The sequence below is a fragment of the Passer montanus genome, unplaced genomic scaffold, assembly GCF_014805655.1.
Source record: "Passer montanus isolate IOZ18808 unplaced genomic scaffold, ASM1480565v1 scaffold10, whole genome shotgun sequence".
Lineage (NCBI taxonomy): Eukaryota > Metazoa > Chordata > Aves > Passeriformes > Passeridae > Passer > Passer montanus.
Window position 1 is genome coordinate 13,818,889 of NW_024356505.1, and position 22,554 is coordinate 13,841,442.

The following is a 22,554-nucleotide window of genomic DNA, read 5'->3' on the forward strand; positions in this document are numbered from 1 at the left end:
CATGCTGTGTTAGTATCTTAGCATAGCAGAGTGAGGGAAAAGCTCCATGTGTCAAGGGTGCAGAAATTGCTGTCCCGAGTAGGAGAGATTGCATGCTGTGTTAGTATCTTAGCATAGCAGAGTGAGGGAAAAGCTCAAGGGTGCAGAAATTGCTGTCCCATTTCTCAGGTGCTGTCTCACTGTTAAATGAACAACCAGCATGCTTCAACACTAACCATGTGGGAAAGGCTAGAGGTAGAATTAGGAATCTGAAAGTCCTGCAGAAAAAGGATTTCTTGTAGTGGGAGGTTAAAAATAAGCAAATGTATTAACTACGAAGAACTAGTACCAGTTAAAAGCTCATCCTAGAGCAGCATTTCATGTGTAAATGTTCCTTTCTGAGGGGAGCTGCAGGCTGGGCAATGTGTTGCTGGTGTAGCCCATGCCAGGTTGACCGTGGGCAGCAGAGGACTGTGGGCAGTGGGGAGCACCAGCCACTGCCTCGGTGAGAGGGGGGGAGTAGCCTGAGAGCCACTGCCTGCCTGGGACTGCGCACCCCAAACCACCCTCCAGGGTCAGTGTCTCTGCAGCAGCACAGTTGCTAAAAACGATGGGATGGAAATTGTGTTCTCAAAACCAGTAACACCACTGTCACTGTAGCCAGAAGATTTTTAAAGCATTTCTGTGCAAGATACCTACATTATTCATGCCAAGTTAAGGTACTATAAGCTAGATAAAAATTATAAAGTACAAGCTATAAATTTCTCTGACTGTCTGTGCCCCAGTGCCTCTGCCATAAGCTAGGCTTTCTGAGGACTGAATTTAAATATAAGGTAAGTTAACTGCAGAGACTGAAAGCTGACTTTATTATTCAAAAGAATTCAATAATTGATCTCTTAGGGGATTGGGAAAGCAAGGATTACCTATTTTTGAGGCAATGCTTACTGTGCTGAGGTCCTAGAGATCTGTCTCTGCCATACTTTTGTTTTGCTACTTTACAAGGTGTTGTGAAGCTTTTGAAGAGTAACCCCTGCATAATGATCTCCCCAGTGGCTCTGTCTCTCCTGGGTTACAAAGGCAGTGCTGGTATTGCCGTAGGGTCCTCTGCGAGCTGTTCACTTCTCCAGTCCTTGTGAACACTTTGTAGTTTAGCCACCTTTGCTCCTCAGCTCCTCCAGAAGTTTTAAAAAATATCCCTCATAAAGTTTTACACTGATTCAGCATCAGATCTATAAGTAACAAGGACTTGCCTTTAAAAAAAAAATCCCAGCATCATTCACTACCAATTTTTTTTTCAAATGTTAGAATTAGTGGCTGCTTTCTGCAGAATTTACTATTTATGACTTCTGTTGGAAAACCACTTAGTTTTTATGTAGCTTTCAGATCTATTTATGCAGAGTGCACTAAGATATTTTTTGAAAATAAAGGAGCAAATAAGTCAACCATATTTATAATACACTAAAAATTCTATTTTCTGGTTATAGCACAAGGATCAGTTCAGACAAATTTGGGCAAAAGGATCAGCTGGGACAAAGATCTTGGGACTTTTCCATTTACTAAAGCCCCCTCTTTTTTCTAATGGTGAAACAAGGCTTCCTGGTATGTGTGTTGCAGAATTAGCAGTGTATTTTAAGGGTAGGTATAGATTTATACATAGCAGTTCCTTTCTAGTTGTAAAAGTGACTTTATAAAAATAGTTGTTTTAAATCAGCCTGCTGGCCACTGTTCATTAACAGTAAGGAATGCTGATATTACTATTCCACTTGTCCCTTTGTAAATCAGTTGCTTTTCTTTTGTGAGCTCCTTCCTTCTTTTCCTCCCTCACAATTTTCCCTTGAATTTCTGGTGAATTGGTTGTTCTGGCATAGTGAGCACAATTTGTTTCTTATTTCTGCACAATGCTATATCCAAACTGAGCAAGAAAAAGGTGACTGGGGAAAGAGGATGAAAGTGCAGTGCTGGTTAGGTGTCCCAAGTGCAGACTCTCTCCAGAGGGACATGTGATATTTTTTCATAAAGTGTGACATTATTTTCACTCTTGTGCCCTTCTTTACATTTCCACCAATACACTCTTTAGATTTACTATTTCATTCACAAAATATTTCCTTTCCCATGGCCAATATTTCTTGAATGTTAATGTTTCAACCTTTTCTTCTCAGCAGTGCAATGAGCATTTTCCTTTGAAAACTTTTCCTGTCCCACCTGTAAGGACACCCTGGAGTGTCTTATCTCTAGATTTGCATTTATTACCATTTTAATTATATTCTGGTCACAGTAGTATGCATGTTTCCTGGACATTTTCTATTTATGAGAAGTGAGCAAACATCTTTCTCCAATTACAGCTTAAGTCCATTGTAAGAACAAGTCCGATTAGACAATCAAAAATTGAATTACACAGGAAAGGGGGATGAAAAAGAGGGAAGTGAATAGGCAAAGAGGAAAAACACACTGAAAATATGAGGAAAAAACTTTCAAAATGAGAAGGTGAAAATAATTATGAAATGGGAAGAAGGCAAACTGCCTACATATTTTGAATTTAATAGAATGAGAACATAGGTCTGACCTAAAAAGCCTACTGACCCACCTTATGCAAATTCTAAACCCTCTGCACTCCAAAACAGAAGATTTAAGGAAAAACCATTTCAAAGTGATTTTCTATTACATGACAAACACTCTTACAGTTAGGCTATAAAATCTGCATTTACTCCTGCTGCTACAACAAACAGTCTGAGGAGTTAAAATGAGTGGTTATTGAGCTGTTGGTGAAGATCGTAACTTTATAAGGAAGAAATGTTTAGATAACATTGTGTTGCATCATACACTTCCCTAATGATTGTTTAAAAAAAAAAAGAAAAAAAAAAAACAACATCTGGCAGGAGGAAGAAGGTCTGACCTAAAAAGCCTACTGACCCACCTTATGCAAATTCTAAACCCTCTGCACTCCAAGACAGAAGGCTTATGGAAAAACCATTTCAAAGTGATTTTCTATTACATGACAAACACTCTTACAGTTAGGCTATAAAATCTGCATTTACTCCTGCTGCTACAACAAACAGTCTGAGGAGTTAAAATGAGTGGTTATTGAGCTGTTGGTGAAGATCGTAACTTTATAAGGAAGAAATGTTTAGATAACATTGTGTTGCATCATACACTTCCCTAATGATTGTTTAAAAAAAAAAAGAAAAAAAACCCAACATCTGGCAAGAGGAAGGAGAAAGTCATGAACTGTTAATTCTATGTCTTTCCTGCATTGCCATGGCTTGGTTATTGTCCAGCTACCAGCTAGCAGTAATTTAATACTGAAATGAGGCTGTTTGTACTTGTTGAATACACTGTTTGGAAACCCTCTTGGTATTAGAAAGTGGCAGCCAGCTACTGGTGATGTTGAGAAACCCTGCTGTTCCTGGAGTCTGCAGGAAGGCAAGGAAATTCAGGGAAGGCTTAGAATGACAGTGGTTGAAACAGAATAATCCCCTTGCTCCCCTTTAGCAGTGTGGACTCATTGCCAATACAAGGTAAGCTTTGCCATGACATGCTGCCTGGAGCTGGGACAAAGCACTGGAGGAGATAAAGCCTCAGTGTTGGTTTGAAAAAGAAGGAATATTAACTGAAATGTAAGATTCTAACCCCCAAAAATCTGTGCTATATTCTGCAATTTCATGGTTAGAGGGTGAAAATTCTATCAGAGATGAAATATCCCAGCCTTGTAACCTAGGAAGTATGGAAATGATATTATAGTGGAAAACCTACTTTTATCTGGTTTTGTGTTTATAAATATAATAATTATTTTTAAAATTCAGGGATGGAATAATACATTTACATATGGAGCATGCATATTAAACAAGGTCTTTCTTCTATTAATTAAGTGCCCTAAGGGTTAGCCTGCAGAGTCAAATGTGCAGACATTCTTCAATAATAATTTCATTCTGGTTTCTAAATCTGATAGAGGAATTCTCCTCCAAACATGGAATTTTCTTTCTTTGACCTTTTTAGAGCAGGTCAGGGTCATTTCTGCCCCTTTCCCCATCCAGGAGACATCTCCCACCTACTTGTGGCATTCGAACTTTACTAATTAGGTTGAGGGAAGTTGTAGAAAATTATTACAGTGAGTCTGCCAAAATTTACTATAGCTGGACAGTGTTTATACGGTGTGGTGTTTTGCACGTCTCAATTCTTTCTTTCTGTGAAGTAGTAAAACATCTCCGGCTAAAAAAATCCCTTGGCACAGAAATTTATTTTATTGCAACATGGTAGCCTCTCTTTGCCCTGTGTCAGCAACAAGAGTTCTGACTTCTCTGTGTTAATCAGCTCTCTGACACTGCTGAAATTGGACTACTTGGATTTTCTCAGTTTTCCTTTCTATCCAGCACCTTACTGTTTGGTTTTTTTTTTTTTCTGTTGAACATCTGTGCCCTAAGTTTTTTATACTTAAAAATACGTATATTGTTATAGATAGGGTATTTTTGGTCAAGAGCAAAGAGCTAATCTGACAAACTTAATGCATTTTCATTTCATTCAGTTTCTGAAACATCTAGTGTCATTGATTTTCACAAAGATATTTCTGGGTTAGCTGCTTAATCCATATTTTATGCTAACTCTTTTAATTAAAGCCTGACTTAATAAGGAGTAGTGATCTAAGAGATCTTCAAAGGAATTTTCAACAATCGCCACTGTTGTTTCACTGACCACAGTGACAAAAATGACAGTAGAGGAAAAGTGCTCTTTTGCCAAATGAAAAAGTCTGTGTTTAGAAAACATGCCAAAATACAGAATAAAAATAAGAAATTGAGAGCCTCAAAAGATCCCTAAACTCCACCAGACAAAAAGCAGTCTTATTAAGAAAAAAACCCAAACAATCCTGAACCTCAAGTTACTTTTTGGTTGAAGGCTTCTGGTTTTGTTCCTGAAAATGTAAAGTGAACTCAGAATAACTTTTCAAACTTTACCATGCAGTCAAAGGCCTAGAGATTTCACCTAAATGAAAGTAGACCGTCTTACAATCACCAATCTTCAGGAGACAGGTCATTTACTTAAACAGCAAATGTCAGGAGACTTCATCTTAAAATCATGAAAGTGCAGAAAGGCACGTTCCCTGCAAATCAAACCTATAGAGTTCTGGCACATTTGGGTTCAATCGTCCTTATTTTTAGCACAAATCCATTTCAAGAAATAGCTTTAAGAGTATTGGAATAAAAATCACACATCAAAAGGATAAGATTGGTGTGGAGGCCCAGGCAAACCTGGAAACTTTGCTTGCCATCAGGGATGTGGAACAAAGGCACAGCTGTGCTGTTGGGGATTACCACTGCAGCTCCTCATGTGGGGCAAGGTGGGAGCAGCAGGATGTCTCAATAGCACCCAGAGCTTGGGATACTGCTGAAGAAGTATTATATATTTTTGCAAAACTTTAAAATTGTTGAAGGACTTTTCAAATACTGTAACTGCCTGAGACTGGAAATTCCCCAAAAGTGAGTTGAAGGTAGGCAGTAATGATCACATAATTAATAACCTTGAGCATGACTGGGAGAATGTCAATGAACCTTGTGTTTGAAGGGAGATACTAGACCAGAAAAGAGCAGGAAATAATATTAATGCTCAATCCCGTGTTAAGCTTTCCACAGATATTGGATTTCCCTAAATCAAATTGTGTAGAAAATGACTACTATATTACTTCAGTTACAGTAGCCATTCTGGTTTGGCAAGTGCATAAAACACAATAAAAAGCTATAGTCATTTGTAAATTCCAAACAAGTCCCTTGTACGAAATTTATAGTTTTGAACACTGTGAGGAAATAAAATAAATCTTTACAGAAGAAAAATCTATTCTCCCTTGAGAGAAAAGTGGACCTATTAACTGACATTCAATATTTCTGCAAAAAATCTCTACTTTTTCACTTTCTTATAGAATTCAGCAGATTCCTTTGTACTGCTACTTCCAAATTTCCATAATGCAGGGCAACAATCAACAATAGGAATCCATTACTCATTGTCATGTGTTACAACTTGTCTATGATTTGCATTAATTAAAATGCCAGAGCTTTGCCACAATGCAGGCAAGCATTGTGGTCTGGACTCAAAGACAACCTCACCAAACACCAAAGCAAAAGTTCCTACTGGCTTGCCTTATTAGATCTTTTTATATATGTGCCATAGACACAAGCTGGTCTGTACATCTTGGTACATATAGAAATTTAGGTAAATTGGAATTTAGGAAAGTTAATTTTGATTTTTATTTTTTTTTGTACTTTAGAAGAAGTATATTCTTACTATTTTTTTATATTAAAGCAGGATTTACTGATACCAGCCAGTCGTTTTGCTGTGAAGACTACATTTTAGAGAATCATTGCAAGTTCACCCATAATCCAATGAGTTCCTACAACAAAAGAAGCTCTCCAGCTGACTTAATGTAAGACAAATATCCTTGTTCCACTAGCAGGTAATCTAGGTACTACAGCCACAAAATGAAGGCAGCAATAATCAGTCGGATATTTCACACATTTCCCTTCTTGGAAAGCTGCTGTGTATGCTGCTGAGGTCACTTTGCCCCACATGGACAAACAGGGGTATGTTTAATACCTCTAGTTTGATAACAACATATCTTGTTCTAATTAGCATTTACTAGGTTTTGCTGTCTGTTTAGACTCCTTGAATACTTTCTTACCAGAAATATTCAAGATACGGGAGTCTCTTGTAACTGTTATATATGAGACAAATTACACAGAATTTGGAAGACACGGCACTGATACATTCACTTGTATGTGGCAGAGATGGAAGTTTATGTGGAGCATAAATCTTTTGCAAATACCAGCTTTTCTTCAAGAAATGGTTAGACCACTTCTCTGAATTGATGACCTAAGTTTTAGCTTCTATATTTTCCAGATTCTGTACTGCATTAGTATATGACTCTGAATTGCATTTAAGTGTTGGCAAGTTGTCTTCACAGTTTAGTTAGACAAAACATTCCTTTTCCAGCCCGAGAACAAAGGGCATCATTGCAACTTCAGGCCCAGAAAATATAAAAACAGCAAATTGAGGAGAACAGTCTGGGAGGATGTGACTTCATAACCTGAAGCTGTAATTGGACAATTAACCCCAATATGTAAATATACCAAAACTCATAAAAGTGTGAAAACTCATGGCCCAGAGTCCATCTTGGATGAGCCACGGCTGGGTTCTTGTACTGCCCAAAGCATATCCTTTGAAGCCCTTTTCAATAAATAACTACTTTATTCCTTTAACACTGTTCTAGGTAGTCTCATAAGACATCAAGACTATTGATCAGAAAAATATAACCACTGTTTCTTCACTTGCTTTATTAGTTAGTCTGAAAAGGTCTTGCAGGGTTTTAAAGCCATCCACCATAAAGTTATATGTAGTAAGAGAAAAAGAAACATAAGGAACTTTATGCTATCGTTTGAAAAATACCTTTTAGTATATATTATCTGCTGACTCCAATGTGTCCAGATGCTCTTGTGTTCAAGACTCTTCATAAAGCTTATACTGGTCATTTTACTGTTGATTGCAAACAATTTCTGTTTTTTCAAAGCTTTGCTGTGGTAGTATCAGGATGCCCATTACAGCAAGTCCTGGACGAAATGGTGAGATAACCTAACAGGTCAGAAAGCAGATGGGAGTGCTGGGCCTGTTGTTTCTAGCCATAAGATGACTTTCTTCCTATTGGACATTATTTTCAGGACAATGGAAAAAAGAATTAAATCTAGAGATGATTTTTGTCAGAGTCTGCTGAAGCCCCCTAATGGATCTAGAAATCTTAGTGTTTTAAAAAACACCCATCCCCATCCTAATTAAGCTAGAAAATGTAGTAGCTCTCCATACTGTGAAAGGCTTTGGCGTTCTGTGGAAAAATAATAAAAAAAATATTAAAAAATTAAATAGGTAGTCGGCAGCAACAGCAACAACACCCCCAAACCAAACTTCCAACCAAGTCTTCTTTGAAAGTTAGGATCTGAGGCACACATATACAGCCCAGAATTTTTACTGCATAGTATGGTTCACAGGCTTTGTTTTCTACTTGTTTGTAAGACAATACTGTCCCTGGAATTCTAAAACTGTCAACTCTAAAACCAAGGATTGCTTTGAAGCAGTGAGTGCAGAGTGACAGTGCCCTGTTGGAACTAGTGGATCTTTATTCTTCTCACTGACTTTAAGAGCCTGTCATCATTTCATCCAGAGGTTTGTATTAAAATCCACCAATATTCCTACCTCTCAAAAGGGCAAATGAAGGTCTTAAAAACTGGACAAAGCAGAGCATTTTCTATGTGAATGGTGGGCATCTCCTCTCCCTCCTTTCCCGACAGATCTGGTCTCTCCAGGCAGGAGAGACTCTGGCCAGGGGGATTTGCTCACCCTGCTGAGCAGCACTCTGTGCCAGCCACAGATGACTCATCACGTGCCCTGAAGGAGCCCCAGCCTGACATCTCCGTGCAGATGTTCCAGCCTCTGAACATTAGTGTTCTGCACCCTTTGTAGCCCTCAAATTTAACACAAGCTAAAAAAGCACTCATGATCATGCTTTTCATCAACTGCATACGTACTGACTTTTCATAATTAGAGGATGAATGCATAAGAAGTGACCCTTCTAGTCTCCTGAGGGCATTATTACAGCAAAAGCTACTATCTAAACCTAGAAATCTATTTCTATTTTAAATATATATTATTTCTCTGAGCCCTCCCAACTGCTTTCCAGATGAAATAAAAAAAACCCTCTTAACTGGTTTTACCTGATTTCCCTGAAAATAAAGTGTTAGATTTGATGTAACCTGGAGAAGGAATTTGAAGCTAGCTCCAATTCTGAGCAAGAAGATTTAAGTCATTGCAGACAAGGTAGATTATTGCTCATATCCTTTTATGAACAGGCAGAGCACGAAAAGACATTTCTATACAGCAAATCCACGTAATAAACTATTCTTTTTGACAACACACACACTGCTTCAGTTGCTTGCAGTTTCTTGCATTACTGGCTTGTGTGACCTCAGCCACACACACACACACACACACACACACACACACATACACACACACACAGCATACACACACACACACAGAGATTCACAAACACGACAGAGCCCAAAATAGAACCAGAAGATGAGTCATGATGTTCAGGAAGGATTTCAAAACAAATGGACCTATTTACTTGTGCATCTGTCTCCCGAAGCTGGTACTGTTTTACAATGGTATTATTGATTTGTTCTCATTATCTGCATCTGAGAGGTTAGTTTGTTTTTGTTTTTGATTGGGGGGGAATTTGCATTAGGTAATTAGCAGTTTAGCTCTTCAGAGGAAGCATTTCAGGAGTAAATATGACACACACATTCTGGATGATCTAAAATAGTAGCATCATAACTAAGATATCCTCAGCATTGTTGGAACTGTGCTTCTTGCTTGCCAAATGCCAGGCAATTACACAGCAGTTTATTTCAGCATTAGAATATATTAAATAAAATGCTTTTTTTTGTCATTGTATGAGGGATGCTCCATGCTTTCAGAGATTCACAAGGCTGCTATGTGGTACACATGTGTAATATGCATTATTATATCTACTTAATATTGTAATTGCTGTAAGACTAAAAGGAAAGGTCCAGTCACAAAGTGAGACTATAAATGTTTGTATGAAAGTGTTTTTCAGGTAGACAGATATCTGTTTTAGCACAAGTCCCAGTGCCTTCCAAAAGGTAAAAAACAATAAAGTCAGCCAAATTCTCAACTCTTTCTTTTGACCTAGCACTATTTTACTTTGACTAACAATGATCTTGTGTATCTTTTAAATATAATTCTTATTCTGAAATGGTGCTTGCATTTGACTGCTAAACTCATAATGTTTCATCAAGCCTAATTATTTCCTTAATATGATACTACTTTAATACAAAAGCAAGATTATGTTTTAATTTTTTATTACTATTATTATTATTTTTTTTTATAAGTTCACCCCTAAAGCATTAAGCCAACTGCTCTTGGCATAATAAAATGCGCATTAACTTCAGTGGAATCTGGATCAGACCCTAAAAGCAAAAGATAATTACTACATAAATCTCAGGAACTTGTTAGCTACTTTCCAGCGTAGCTAACTTAAATGGCAACATCTCTGCAAGAATATTATGGATCTAATTACTTATTATGGATTTATGTTAGCACTGCCCCATATGAAAGACTCACCATTTATAGGATAGAAAATGACAGGAAAACAAACCTCTAGTGGACAAAGTAGTGAGAGCTAACATTTACAGCTGAAATTATGATGTTTATCACATCTGAGCCTTTCTGGAAATCAGTAGATTTCAGGAAATGAAAATAGAGCACACATGATTTCTTTGTTTCAGTAATGAAAGAAATAATGAAGGAAGACTTATACCAGTACTGCTTGTACCATGGATTTATGGTCACCAGGAATTACTTGTTTGCATCACAAAGGCTGGAGCGAAGGGTCAAAATTTCATAAGTCCTTCATTCAACAAGATAATGAATTAATGGGAAGGATTTACCTTTAAAATATGTCAATGTCACAAAAGACACTAGCTGATTTCTATTAGATGTACAATTTAATGTACAGCCAGCAGGCAGCAGAGGTGACTTCAGAAGGACTGTGATTAACTGAAATTAAACTGAGTTTTAATAATCACCTCTTACAGCTTTTGCTTATGGAATTTAGCATTTGCATTTGGATTAATGTTGTTTAATTTACTAAGAAGATATTTATATTTCTGAATGATGCTGACCAATAGCTGAGTTGATACAGACCTTGTTTGTAAAAGACTTCATTCTGACTCCCTTAGGGTATTTCAGACTCCAGACATGCAACAAAAAAGCCCAAATAAACAGTCTGAATACTGATACAAATACACATGACTGAATATTGTATACAAACATACATATACTGCTGATTACAATAAACTAATAAACCCCCCCTTTTGTGAATATATTCAAGCAGCAATTGTGACCTTTACTAAAAAACTTGTTTCCACTCTCAACTTAAGGAGTCCTGAATTTTTTAAACAAACCCAAACATCACTAGTATAAAATGATGATCAATAAAAATCATCATAAACCCCTCATTTATATTGGTAGATGTAGTCATAAAAATCCTCATCATTTTTGACTCTTTTCAGGCCAGGTAGTGTTTTGATTTAACCAGTGAAGTCATAGATAAGCTTGCAGAATGCCATGATCATTCTAAAAATAGGACTTTGGTAAAAGCAGCTTTGGTTCACTCAGCAGACTGTGCCTGTTACTAAGAAAACTTATTAACAGGTACAGTTTTGAATCCTTCCCTTGCTCCTTTTGTCTCTAGAAATTTATGCTACTTATTTTTACAGTTATAGAGTTAGAAAATTTCTATTGCATTTAATTGATTTTTTTACAGCAGACTAGTTGATTTCACAGTGTTTTAAAGAATATTTTACTAACTTATCTGTAGATGAAGGGCTTACCTTTCCTTTTCCTTTGAGTAAATTTCCATGGAAACTGAACCCATTGTGTCCTGCTGCTGGCTATAGTTTTTGTCTACCTGAGACAGCACTTTGATTAAATCTGTTTTCATAGTCAGCTACTTAAAACAATTATGAGGCTTCTCCAAAGTCTTTGCTAGTCTTTAAAAAAGTGTTTTAATGTTTTGAATTAAATTTAACACATGTGCAAGGAGAACAAGAAATAGTATTTTCTGACCTAGATCAATGTTACTATTGCTCAACTATTTCAGTGCAATTACAGAACTTCAGCAATATGTGATGAACTGAGGTGTATCATCAACTCTTGATACAATCAGCTATGATGTTAGCTCCCTAGTTCAGTGAATGTGCCTCTTTTGGGGCCAACTGCTCCCACAACATGTTTTCCCAATCCTCATTCTCTAAGCCATTGTCATCTAACTGCAGACATCACAAAATTAAAAAAAAAAGAAAAAAAAGAAAAAAAAAGCCTTTACATAACAATTCTTCCAAACCATAACAGGCAGTAGCATTTTCCAAGAAATGTTCCATTTTAGAATGTACTGGTCCTGCTATTAAAGAGCAAAGGAACAACAGGTTCTGATGACAGCAGAAGGCATTTCATTATATTTACACAGTCTAGGAAGGACATAAATGATTTGGGAATGGTATTTATGTTGAAGGATGAATAGACTTGTGATAGATAGATAGATGCCACAACACCCCAAGAGCTAAATTTAATGCTGATAACTTTTTATTTTCTTTGCTAATGGAGCCAACCCCCTCCTCCAGAAAGGTAAATTGATTATAATCCGAAACAGTAGATTTTTAAGGAAGTCTATGAGAGAGACCACTACACAATACATTTCTTCTATTCCTAGTCCAACTCCTCACAGGCACAATTTTAATTGTAGATTTCCCTGAAGAATTGGGGCAGGGTGGTAGAGTGTCTGTGTGTGAGTGTTTTTGTGTGAGGATTGAGGAAGTAACTTTCCTTATGCATAAGGAATGAAAATTAGAAGCTATACAGTTTCAGGATGTAGGGAATAATAAATTGATTTTCAAAATCTCAGAGTTTTCCACCATAGTCTTCTCCCTAGATCTTAAACCTGTAGCAAGAATTAGTTTTTTCCTGTTTGAATACTGGTCACTGAAGCTGCTCATGGAATCATAGATTCCATGACCAGATCATTTAGCACCAACCTCACTGACATGGGATATTTAGCAAGAAAAAATGAGCTTCAAAGTAAAAAAAACCAAAAACCAAAAAAACAAACAAACAAACAAAAAAAAACCCAAAAAACCAAAAACAAACAAAAAAAACCAAACAAAAAAAAACCCCAAAAAACAAACCAAAAAACCAACTAAAACCAAAAACAAACAAAATCTGCATTAGAGGTCCTGAGGAGAAACTGGTGTCTGTGCTATAGTGTGAGCTTACCTCCCCCCTACCCCCAGATTCATTCTTCAGGGCAGGAACAGTGCCAGCATGAAGCCTGGATCCCTTACCACTACAGAACCAACCTGGAGTTAGAGATCTGCTATTGGATTTGTCATGGAGAAGGCAGATGATGCCATTTTACTGATCTATCTTTTCATGCTACTCATTAATAGCACCTACATGATTTTCAGACAGTCTGGTTCTGTATGTAAATGGTGTAGATTCCCATATGCTACATGCTACAGGAAACCCTCAGTTATAGGAGTGGGAAATCCTCATGTTACAGGTCTCTGTCACTCATTGAAAATGACTGACAGAGACTAAAGGCAAAAAAGGCTAATAAATGAACTTTTTAAACCCAGGTGTCCCCTCTAGGTACGCAAGGACAGTTTTTCTTTCTAATAGTCAAGGACCAGCAAGGGCAGGTACTGCTCCATAACCAGAGGGAGCAGGGATTGAGGACCAAGCCCACAGCGTCTGAGCATAGACAGCAGGTCTTGGATGATAGGTAAGATCATTCAATAGACTTATGATCCATCCAGAGCATAAGGATGAGGCAAGTCTGAGGATGAGCCAGAAAGTCATAAGTGAATCGTGGTGTTGTGCTTGATTTGACTGGGGTATAGTTAATTTTCTTCATAGTGGTTATTAGGACACAGCTGGGACAGCTGATTCCAACTGACCAAAGGAATATTTAATGCCAGATGGTGTCATGCTCCTCAAATAAATCTGGGGGAAGAAGAAAATAAGGGGAAGATTTGTAGTGATAGTGTTTGTTTTCCCAAGTAGCCATTATATGTAATGGAGACCTGCTTCCCCAGGATTGGCAGAACACCTGCCTCCCCATGGGAAGCAGTGAATAATTCCTTGCTTTGCTTTGCCTGTTAAACTGTTTGTATTTCAACCCACTAGTGTTCTTACTTTTATCCTTCTGATTTTCTTGCCCATCCCATTGGAGGGAAAGAGTGCAAGAAGCTGCATGGTGTTTAGCTGCCAGCTGGGGTTAAACCACAAAAGAGGATCAGAGCAAGGGAGGTAAAAGAACATCCACAAGAAGGCTGCTCAAGAGCAGCCCCAGAACAAAGTGAGCTGGGGCATGAAAACAGGGAGAAAAAAACTCTCACAAGGCTTCTTGGCAGAACATTCTCCAAGTGTTCAAGGCTTGATACTGGCACCTTTACCTCTGTGCATGCCAAGTCCAGGCAGCCAAAGCTGGTGTGCTTAGTGCTCTGACACTTGTGACAGCTATTGATGGAGTATGTATCCTGTATTCATTTTGAGGAAGGAAAAGGACAGCCAGGTGTTTAGCCAGATGCCATTCTCACCTCAAAGATGTCTCAGATGTCTGGAAGTTATATACATCTGCCTCTTAATAAGAGCTTTTGTCCTAGAATTCATACTTTTCAGTTTTTGAAATTTGATCCAGCGTGATGTGCTGGTTCCTGGAAACCAGCCTGTACTTGCCTTGTTAGCTGTGTCCTCAAAGTCCAATAGTAAATATTTCTGCAGCAAAACTACACATACACAGGCCTAGTGCAAGAATACATCAATTTGAGCACTGTCCCTACAAGGCTAAATAACTTGTGTAGTGAAATAAGGATCTGAAATAAGGAGAGGATTAAACAGAAGACAAGCATGAAATCACTGGAGTCCATACAAACCTGAGGGTTCTGGTGCTGACATAGAACAGACAGGGATGGAACCTCAAGAAGCAGTAACTTCTTTGCCAGGCTTCTTCAGAAAAGGAGCTGTTTAGCTCATCCCTGCATGAAGTCCAGGTATATATTAACACTGACCAAGTGGATAAACTGGGTCCTAGAATGTCAGTGCAAAATATGCACAGCTTGGATAAGCACACCCTCTATAATGTGTAGGCAATGTCCTGGCAGATAATGAAAAACACAAAAGAATAGAAATTTTAAAGAGAAAGAATGCAGAGTCAGAGTATAATCTGTATTTAGCTTGATTTTATTACAAAACAGCATTTATTGCTTTTGGTTAAAAGAAATCTCAAATAAGAACTTCTGGGCTGCTAAAATATTTGCAGTCCTAGTTAGTAAGGACAAAAGTGAATAAAAAGACATAAAAGGCAAGACAAAGACTCCTTGGTATGAGGTAGTGTCCTGGAAGTGTGAAACTAGTGTTGTTCTTCTTTGGAAACAGAACCAAACTAATAAACAAACAAAAAAAATCCCCAAAATGTAAAAAAGGAAAACAAACCCCAACACTTGCAAACAGTAGTGAGTCACAATAGGTTGCCCCAGGATCTCGTAGGGCTGTCACTCCAAACAAACAATGCTGTCAGAAACTTGTGACATCTCCTCAAATCTGAAATGCCATAGAATCTGCCACTGCACTTGAGAGTCACTGCTAACAACTGGCAGAGACACCTGAGACACTCAGATATGAGTTGAAATACATGGACTTGGGAGTAGCCCAAAGCTGTGTCAGGGAAATTTAGGTTAGATATTAGGAAAAGAGTGTGGTTGAGCACTGGAATGGGCTCCAAAGAGAAGTGGTCACAGCACCAACCTGACACAGTTTAAGTGTTTGTGCAATGCTCTCAGACACATGGTGTGATTCTTGGGATGTCCTGTGCAGGGCTAAGAGTTGGAGTTGATGATCCTCGTGGGTTCCTTCCAGCTCAGGGTATTCTATGATTCTATGACTTTCCATCTCCTGATAAGGTTGGAAATAACAGCAGACCAGATCTCTTTTGTGAACTCTGCATGCCTAATACCTTGGGAGATAACTGAATACTATAGAGAATTTTGGTAAGAACTAAAATTAATTGTAGATAATTCATAAATTTTGGGGTTTGAATCTTAATACTGTACGTTCAAAAGAAATGCATGGCATCAGGGTGCCAAATGGTAAGAACAACTCTTGTACCAAGTGTGATGCAGCATTTGTGCTTAAGGATAGTCTGGTACAATATAAAGCAGTTTTAAAAAACACATATAATAAATTATCATTAATCAATCCTCTTTAGACTACATGTCCCACTGTCTTTAATTAACCATGAATCTTCAAAGTGCTTAAGTCACTTTTATAAAAGTATAACAGTAACTGTAATTATTTGAGGGTACTTTAGAAAAGTGGATGTGGATGATGGTTAGAGAGACTAGACTTTGTGTTTGGCCTCTTAACTGGAAAAGTGTCATCAGGAAGGGTGAAGGTGGTTTCAAAGAGATGTACCTTTCCTAGGGGTCATACTAGTCACATTGCCCCATTACATCCCTTAAGTCCTGTTGTTCTTCATGATTTTTGTTCACCAGTAATCTGAACCACAGGAAGGGTCCAATCTACTTCCTACTCTTTCACATGTGCAGCACAAAATCTTCACCTTAAGGCTGGAATAATCTACTTTTCATACTTATGTATTTCATATCATGGTTTTTTTTTTTTCTTGAAATTTCAGGTACCTCAGCATCCAGTGGAGCCCAGGTTTTCTTTTGTGCCTATTTTTGCAACATTTCTGCTTCTCCTGCAGAATTTGATAAATGAGGAGTTGTAAAGTTGCTTATAAGAATATGATTACACAGAATTAAATTGTCAGGCCCATTAATTATTCTGATGAAACACACAAAGAAACAAAGGAATTTCTGTGCCCCCTACAATGAATTGTGGAGAGCCAATCTGTGGGTATTTTCACTTTTATACACTATTAAATGTAATATACTCTTTTATACTCTCTTAAAATGTAAACACAATCACTGCAGCAGAGCTGGAGTTTGACTCCTGCCTTGGTACTCTGGTATTTGCAAGGCTTTCTGACTTAGCCTGGTGAGTCCACCAGCCACCCTACTGTGCCTGTGGATCCCTGTGCACTGCAGTCATTGCTCTCCCTCCACTCAGTCTGCCTTCATTTGCATTCCATTATGCAAACATGCAAATCATCCGTTTTTACCATTATAAACAATTATCTTACAAGGGAAGATAAAGAAATATTTTGTCTTGCATTCACACATAATTATTCTGAATGGTTAAAGAGAATGGGGGAGAAGAGGAATCTGCAATCTAATTCTAATAAAAATATTTATCACACAAATAAGAAGCATGCTATCAGCTACATTTTCTTCTGAAGGCACTGACTCACTTGGTATTGTTTCATTGCCAATCTTATATTGTGGGTAACCACTACAAATAAAACATTAATGAAAAAGAGCATGTAAGACTGCAACAACAGTAAGGTAACAATGCAATAAGGTAGCAATAATAATTGACAAAGGCTGTCATTTTCAGGTATCCTGGAAAGACAGAAGATTCATTGCTTTTAGATGAGAAAATGACCAATCCACGTAGCAACCATATTAAGAATCTGTTGGACTCTTTATCATTACTGTTGCTACTTACCAAAATCCACCCCAATAAGGGACATGGGGAAGGAGAAACATGAAGTATCAAAATGTTAGGGACCCTGATGGACATTTTTGTCTCCTTAACAAAAAGGATGAATTTTCCTTTGAGGAACAAACCCCTCTTTGTCTGAACTTTGAAACTGATGCAAATACTTTCCCAGAACTTAAAGAGATGATCCAAGAAGAGAATGAAAGCAAAACAAACAGCCCAGTAATAATACAGATGGTAAAACCCCCCCTCACTCCTGAGCCCAATATTAAAGATGTCTTAAAATCATGTTTAGCACTGTATTTACAACTTTTCCTGAAGTCAGTCCAAAAGCTCACTATATAATTCTGGGGAGAAACAACTCTTTGGGGACTGTCTTTCCATCAAGTGTATGTAGCTTAGGTATATTTACCTATCTAAAACATAAATTTCTCCTCTTTATCACCTGAAATTTGAAATATTTGATTCTACTCTTAACTCTCTACTTGCTGGGCTCCAGTTCTCTAGAGAAGTTTAACTAGTTCATCTGTGCAACTGCATATAAAGGAGACTATAGAAAAAGCGATACTCAAGTTTTGTGCTGAGCTTTAACAGGATGACATTTCTTATTGCAGTTCTGATTATTTCTGTTCTGATTATTTCTGTACTCTAATTCATTAAATCCCAAACTTTTGTGTCAACAGACCATGCCAAATTCAAAATTGTCCATGGAAAAGCACATACATTTACCTAATTTATGACTTAGAAGTGCAGCTGAAATTACCAGACCTATTTGTTTGATTGGCCAAAGGAAGATCTCACAGCTCCTCAAAGCCTGTGCCCACCTCAGAAAAACTTGAGACAAGAGGTAAAAGAGAGAAAGGTGATAACTTCTTCCATTTGGAATAAATATAAAAAGTGGCTTTGAAACAGCAGAAATACTGACTTGGACTCTGGAGGCAGGAAGGAAACCAAAGCAGAATGAGGTTCAGGCTCACATGTTAGCTTAGAACTCCCTCAGACCATGGGGCTCACATCTTTATGTTGGTATATACCAGCAAGGAGGACAACCATATCTGGATTTCAGCAAGAGAAATCTCAGCACACTTTTAAGCTTCTGAAATAACTTAGACAAATACCTTACAGGAAATGCGGATCCCAATCTTCAACTGAATTTGAATGTTTTGAGAACTGTTTATGTATGGTGTTTGCAAAAATTCTGATTAGTGATCCATAAAGCAGAATAACTTGATTTCTTCCATGCATAAAAATGCTGGTTACCTTCACAAAGAGCCTTTCTGTTGATCTCACCATTTTATAAGAATCTCTGACATGCCATTACTTGCTGTAGTTTCAGAGGCTCGTTGGAAAGCTCTGCATAGGGCTCTCCTGAGACTCTGGCACTGCTAATACCAGGTAATATGTGTCTCTCCAACTTTGTCCATCTTCCTCTGGGAGAAATCTTCCACTTCATTACTTCAAGAAATGCCTAGGGATTTTTGCAGTTCTTCTGACAGTAACTGGAATCAAAATAAGAACTCTTACCAGCAAGGCTTTAAGAAGAAGTTTTTGTTTGAGCATTGCTGGCTGCACTCTGACGGCTGACATGAGCCCTTCACTAGCATGCAGGGAGAAGTGATTAAGACTCACCAACAGATAAATCCCACATCTTCTTGTCACTAACAATGACATGAACACAGTTTTATTGTAGGTTGGATCAAAGGTTGTGCAAGAAGGCTTTTCCCATACCCCATTTCCCCATTTGTCTGGAGCTGTCTCCTCTTGCTCAATACTTGTTAGATACATACCCAAAAACTACAAGTCTGGGAACCCACCCCATTCACTGCTGACAGCAGCATTTGTGCTGGTTTCAGTGAAGATTTTTCTTTCAGGTAATGAGAGTATACAAAGATAACACAAAATAGTGCATCCAAATCCTGTCACCATTTCTGTGATGTTGCCTAGGAACATGTTGGAAATGCAGGAGTGGACCTTTGCAGAAAAGCTGTAGCTACCAGTTCAGAACTAATGAGTTTCACATTTTGGGGGTCCAAAACTCCCCATGAGTTTTTATGGTCACAGATATCAGGACCCTTTATACCAAGCAGGGATCTGGGTAATGCAGTCACTTTGCAGCATGTCAGAATGACCTGAAGTTAAGATTCCTGATGAGTTTAGTAAAAGTACTTCCCTCCATTAAATTTCAGTAATGGGGAAATTCAGAAATTATGAAAGAGAAACATGTTTTAACTCTTTCTATTTACTATCTTGCAAACCAATATTCCCATTCATTTTACCTGCACTCACTTCTGTGATTCATATCCATTAAAAATGAATATATAACAGCATGTGTTTTCTTTCCCTCCTATGTCATTTATAGTTTGTTGCTTTCCATTTTAAAGTATATATTATTGAACAGACCAGCTGATGAATTTTTGATGAATTCTTGAAACAGGAGCCAGACACAGAACCACTGGTTAAGTAAATTATAGCTATAAATAACTTCATAACAAGGCCAAATACACAGTAAAATGAAGTTTGCATAAATATCTCTTGATTTAATGCCTGTTCTTCCTCCCACTAACATAAATCTCATCAGTCACTGACACACTGGGTATGTTTTTTCAAATTCTTTGCTGCTTTGTCCAGTAAATATTTCCCACATGGTTGTGATATTTCTTATACAAACAGAGGATTAATGTGAATTGATACAAGTGTGAAGTGTTCCAGAACATTTTACAGGGCAAGACTGTTGCTGGCCTTCATCCATGTAAAAAGGAATGGGGGTCTCCTATGACACATATCTTCTTGGAAGTTAGAAGCAATCATAGCTCCTTAGTTATGAATTTCAATATTTATATTTCAGGAAATTCTGTGTAATCCTAAGTAAGCAAGGAAGAAGTGAGCAATCCCTCATCTCCTATAAAGAATGAAATCTCTGACCATCAGTGTTATTAGAGAAGGAAATTCATAATTGAAAGATGTGATGGATCATTTATATTTCCTATACGTTAAAATCTGGTTGCAAAATAGAATTGAATTTCCTTTTCCTTTTCTGTTTATTAAGTCCTCCCTGATCATATAGCTTGTATCTACATACCAATCTGTAAAATAGGTGGTTTAGTTCAGAGCACCAATTTCTTAAAGTAAAAGGTGACAATGTACCTGGAAGAACTAGAAAGGAAAAAAAAAATCTAATGGAAAAAACAGTGCGGATAAACTCCTATTTTCCTTTTGTCTAATTCTAAATCTAACATAGTGTTAAATGCAGATTTATCTGAATAAGTTTCCTCACAGTACAAAATTTGACTGGGATAAAGCATATAGCACCTAGAATTTGCTGAGTTAAGTGATCTTTACATTCCTCATCACATTTCTGTTTATTTGAAATAGTTTTATTTATTTTTTAAGAGTCAAAAAATGTAGCCTGTGCAAAGGTGGTAGGAAATTATTTCATTCTGTGGTGGTCTAATACATCATAATTCACAATATTTTGCAGAGTTCACAAAAAGAATATTCACTATATGTCTTTCCTACCTACACATCTTCCTTTTGCTCCAGTTCTTAATCCTGTATGAAAGAAAAAGCAGGAGAAATACTGAAAAGAAACATGTTTGATAAATTATGTTATTTTAACAGCATTTATTTTATAATGTTAAAAAACTTGCTTGCTGTTCAGAAAGATATCTGGTTGCTTTTATGCTCCCCCAGTCTAGGAGTTCTAGACTAGGGGAGGTTCTAGGTTCTCTAGGAGACTAGACTAGACAGAGGTTCTCCTCTGTCACTATAATTTTTTTATGTGGTCTTTCAATTTAACTTTCAAACCTCATGCACACCACTTTGTGTGTGAGTTAAGGAGCTTTCCAAATTTATCCCAATTTCTGTATCCCTTGCATTATAAAATGTTACTATTTTTCAAGGCCTTTTGCAGTTGGTACGGTCATAATTGAAATTATTAATTTCTCTGAGGCTTGTTACCATTTCCTGTAGTTACTCATCTTGAAGAGGCTCCTGAACTTCACTTGGATTGTGTCATCCTTCCTCTTAGAGGGACTGTCAGCATAGTGACAATACTTCTGTGAACTCTGTTCTGTGTTTGAGTTGTCCTGCTCTGTACATCCATAACTAAAAACATTCACTGTCATATGAGGCATATGATACCTCAGAGCTGCCAGCTGCACGTCATGAGAAAGTGTGTGTAAGAGAATCTCTTTCATTTGCTCAGTTTTCTTGTGACTCTGTAAGAATGCATGGCCCATGTTCTCTGTTCCATATGCATCTTCTGTGTTCATTTAAATTTTCAGGTTATCAGGGGACTGAGACAGGGACAGCTGGATCACTTATGGGATAAGCTGCAGAAGAGAAATGCATGTGTAAAAACCAGAACAAGTGTTTCAGTAGCTATTCTTGTAACAAGATATTCACCAGAGTCTCCCTGCAGCAGCCAAAGCTTTTATCTCTCACACACACTTCTGCTAGGCTATTAGGAAAACCATACTGTAATGGTTGCATTGGATAATTGGGTCATCAAAAAGAGTCTTAAAAAATTAGCTAAAATCTTAGTGTCACATTTAGCTAATGGTGATAACTGTTATGTTTTAATTTGCAAGCATGTGAACAGAAACCTGAATTCCAACCAAATTTCAAAACAATCCAAAACAAACAAAGCAAACAAAAACCCTCTGAATTTAATCTTCTGATTAAAAAAAAAATAAAATAGAGAGGCAGGAGGAATGAGTGGAACAGAAGGAAACCTGCAAGTAAATTCCTGGTTTGGTTGTTTGGTTTTTCTCCTTTAAGAATCAAACTCTAATACAGAGGATTTCTTAAACTATCCAAGGGCACACAGTTTTGGTTAGCCAAAACTTAGTAGAATCTATTGTTCTCCAGATTTTCCAGAATTTTTCAGGAGATATACGTGCATGTTTAATTTAACAACACCATGTAATTCCCTCACTTTAACTAGAGAGAGCCATTGTGTAAGCAGTTAAACATATGTTAAAGTCCTTGCAGATGTATTTATGATTAGCCTCCCTTGGACAAGAAAGATTTTGCTTGAACAAAATTGATTTTAATAAGGGGCACCAGACACAGTAGTTCCCTGTAAACATTTAGTCTTCACCAGTTATTGCCTTTTTCCTGGGAAACTTGGCATTTGCAGACATTTGCAATAGGAAATAACTCCTGTCACAGACCTCACAGTGAAGCAACCACAGATAAAAATGTTCTTTCAAACACTGACCTTTCAATTTGTCTATCTGAATGTAGCTGGGAAGTTATTATGACCTCCAGCTACAAATTAATGACAAATTGCTGAAGGAGTTTTGCCAGCAATCTTATCTTCTTTCTTGTTCAGAAGTTAAG